The following is a 3,977-nucleotide window of genomic DNA, read 5'->3' on the forward strand; positions in this document are numbered from 1 at the left end:
AGGAGTGACCAGGAACAATGGTCACAAGCTAGCAGAGGGTAGGTTTAGGTTAGACATCAGAAGGCGCTATTTCACGGTCAGGGCGGCTAGGGTCTGGAACCAACTTCCAAGGGAGGTGGTGCAGGCTCCTACCCTGGGGGTTTTTAAGAAGAGGTTAGATGAACACCTTGCTGGGGTCGTTTGACCCCAGTACTCTTTCCTGCCATGGCAGGGGGTTGGACTAGATGATCTTCTCAGGTCCCTTCCGACCCTAGAAACTATGAAACTATGAAACTATGAAGAACTTAGCACAAAGAGAATGCAGAACCATGTGCAAGATGCCTGGACTTCTTATACAAAGCATGGGGAAAGGTGAGCACTTCGCAATGGGGCCCACAAGGAGCTGTCACAGAAATTGTCCTCTTTCACTTCAGGCAAGTGACCCAGCCACTAAGCTACAGTCCTAACCAACCCCAGGACCCACCTCACACTTCATAGCCAGGATGAATGCAAGGGCAGGTGCAGCTGCACCTTCCTTTGATTGCTGCTCCACCCACAGTTAAAAAGAAACTGCCTGGGAGTGGCAGCAGCATTTCTATTCAGGGAGTGCTGAAGAAATCAATTGATTTTATGGCTCATTATAATCTGCCTAATTCCTGCTGATCTCTCTTCGCTGAACAGGTGTTAATGACCCTCTCTCCTTTTTAATGGTCTTGATGTTCCATTAATCAACTTATCGTTTCTTCTGCAGTCTTGCTATCTGTTAGCCATTCTTGGTAATATTTCTTTTCAGCTCTTCAGACTGTTTTTAGTTCTAGCTAAAACACGTAAACACAGGTATGGTAATATAAAATTAGGTTTGCATTAACTCAGGTGTGCTAATGACTGACAGCAAAGTGTTGAATGCACTGCCAAGATGCTCAAGAAAGCTAGATTTTTTTTTACAAATCTGAATAAGAGGTGTACATTTAACTACAATGTCCACACAAGTAATAAAACAATATATTTTGTCTATTTTTACCTAGTTCATTGTGTTTTTTACACTTTATATATATAATCTAGCAAATCAATGCACATTCCAATAAAGTTGTATTTGTTTTTGCTTTAATTTTAAACCAAATAATAAAAATGGGTCCCCAGCATAGTTGCAAATCTTTAACTGTAGAAAAAAGTGTTTTGTGTTATATATTATAGTGAGCCCCATCATCTGCACCCTCCTTTCCAGATTCCTAGACCCACCCATGTTTGTGACACCATGAATCTTGAGTTCTCTCCTCCCTGGACGGTAGGCCTCCCATTTTCTGGAGGAAGGTTATAACCACTAGGCTTATATAGAAGAGCCTCCTCATCCTCCTGGGAGATGGTTTTATGAGAACATCAGGCCCACACAGCAGTGTGTGAGAAAGCCCATCCCACTGGCCAAAGAATAGCTACCAGGTTGAGTCCCCTCAACCTGTCACCATGGCATCCTTCAAACAGAGGGATGCCAGCCTTCTGAATCCTAGTAGGGCTTTGGGGTGAGCAAGGTACAAGTGGCCCAACCCAGTCAAGATTGAGCTGTTCTGGGCATGTGCAGAGGCACAAGACAAAGTGCCTGGGGAGTCAAAGCACCGATAGAGTGCAGCTCTGCAAGGTTTAGGGAGCATCTCAGTTTTGGATCAAGGTTGAATTTGTCCTGGAGTAGAGGCTGTCCAAAGCATTTATTCTCTTCTTTGAAAGGGCTCCCAGACATAAGATACATGCAGGATTGGCAACACAGTCAGCAGTCAGCATGTGAGCTAACCCTCTTCTCAACAAGGGTCTTCTCCAGGGTTCCACCAGGAGTCAGGCTTCCTCCTGTTGCGCAGACAATAAGAATGCAACACCAGTGCCTTGGAGCCCTTGGGACTCTTGTGTGCCAGGGAATGGCCAGATATATGACAGTCTCATGATCTAAACAGACACAACTAACAGAGGAAGCTTTGCAAAATCCACTATATCAAGAGAGGGCCAAAAGCAGCTTCCCCAATGTTATAAAGAACGTGTACAGCAGAACTGGAACTGAAGGCACCTCTCAACAATGCTTAGTCACAGCTTCATCCTTTACTCTGAGCCATGGATCGAACAGACAGCAGTAAAGGTTCCTAGAGTCAAAATGAAGTCCCACCTGCAGAAGCCTTTACAACATCAAAATGGTTTGTGCTCCCTGCCCCAGAGTGATTAAGTGGTACAATAGGAGAAACAAATATGTGACTCTGATCAAGCTTTACAAATGCCTTTAAAAAAAAAAGAAAGAGAAAGAATTATCTTGGGGAGTGGATGGAGAGCTTGAAAAGCTCTGTGGCTTGGCGGGGGTTCACTGAAGAAAGATCATCAGAACTGTCTTTATGATAAAGCAGGTCTTCAGCATACAGACACTGTCTCTAGTAGTGAAACCCAGGGCAGAGGAGGGAAAGGCTGCCAGAGACCATGCCCAGAGCACTGCTTTGACCACACTGTCCAGAATACAGAATGAGGTCCGAGATGCACCCCATGGCGCTGTAGGTCAGTGCAGGAAAATATACTGGCTTTGCTTTAGTAAGGCAGCTTGCAGTCTTGCCCAAGGCACTTTAAATTGGTGAGCTTTTTTTCCCCTCATCTGTTTATTATTATAACTAGGGCAAGGCTAATGCCTCACAGGAACCATGACCTTATTGCCTGCTCTGAGCTAAATCATGGTGTCAGAGGAGTCAGCTGCCCAGCACAACAATCAGCCATAAGAGAAAAAAGATATGGTCTAGAAGCTGTTCCCAGTACATGAATGGCAAGGTCAGTTCGAGCTCACCTTGTAGTAGTCTGATTGCTCTGTTCAAGCCTCCTTCCTCCTCAACGTTTAAACCACCCAATTTAGCACAAGGGCATTGTTGCAGGCCTCACATTTTTCATGTGCTGTCGCATCACACCATTTCCATCCTCTTCTTACAGCCAGGAAGCCATCCACCTCCTGAATGAGAGGAGGGAAATATAAAATTAAAAAGACCAAAGCTCAAGGACAGTACATGTGGCCTCCTGCGCTTTTATGCCTATTAATCACAGCTCTGCTCATCACTTCTGCATTTATTTTAGAATTCACACTATGTTTCTGCCCAACTCCACCTCAATATCCATTTCCACCCCCTTCTTTGCCCTTTCCTCTCCTTGGACTCAGCTCAAGGCCATTAAAGTCAGTGGAAATACTTTGGAAAGATAATGGAAAGGATTTGCATGGGGCCCATACGCTTCATACACAGTTACCTGCCCTAGATACCTTTAGCCACTTATGCCTACAGAGATTTTTAATCTCTGATGTGCATTGGGCTTCCCTAAGTGAGCTACAGCATTATATTATATCTACATTTTTCCTGTTATTCATCTCACTCCCACCTAGACTACATCCTGCTTTTCCATGGCCATAGATTCACAGATGCTAGGGTTCGAAGGGACCTCAGTAGATCATCGAGTCCGACTCCCTGCCCTGGGCAGGAAAGAGTGCTGAGGTCTGACAACCCCAGCCAGGTGCTTGTCCAGTCTCATCTTAAAGACCCCCAAGGTAGGGGAGAGCACCACCTCCCTTGGAAGCCCATTCCAGATTCTGGCAACCCTAACCATAAAGAAGTTCTTTCTGATGTCCAGCCTAAATCTTCTATCAACTTGTGGCCATTGTTTCTGGTTATTCCAAGGGGTGCTCTGGTAAACAGAGCATCTGCTATTCCCTGCTGCCCTTCCCCACACCCCCATCTCACCCACGCCCCCCTGGTGAATTTGCATACTACCACCAAGATCTTCACTCAGCCTTTTCTTGTGGAGGCTGAAAGGTCCAGGTCCCTCAGCCTTTCCTCATAAGGCCTTCCCTGCAGGCCTCTAACCATATGAGTGGCCCTCCTCTGGACCCTCTCAAGGTTGTCTACATCCTTCTTGAATTCTGGTGCCCAGAATTGGATGCAGTACTCTAGATGTGGCCTGACCAGTGTTGTATAGAGGGGGAGCATTACCTCCCTGGA

General features: G+C 45.8%; 1 long non-coding RNA gene across 1 annotated transcript in view; it reads right to left on the reverse strand.

The window, feature by feature from the left end:
• LOC109297067 overlaps positions 1-3,040 on the reverse strand; it is a 4,874-nt gene extending 1,834 nt beyond the window's left edge. Inside the window, exon 1 of the long non-coding RNA XR_002097185.1 lies at positions 2,783-3,040. This is a non-coding gene — a long non-coding RNA (uncharacterized LOC109297067). The remainder of the gene's footprint in view (positions 1-2,782) is intronic.
• Between the last annotated feature and the right edge of the window lie 937 nt (positions 3,041-3,977).

Source organism: Gavialis gangeticus, unplaced genomic scaffold (genome assembly GCF_001723915.1).
Source record: "Gavialis gangeticus isolate Ggan-Ray unplaced genomic scaffold, GavGan_comp1, whole genome shotgun sequence".
Taxonomy (NCBI): Eukaryota; Metazoa; Chordata; order Crocodylia; family Gavialidae; genus Gavialis; species Gavialis gangeticus.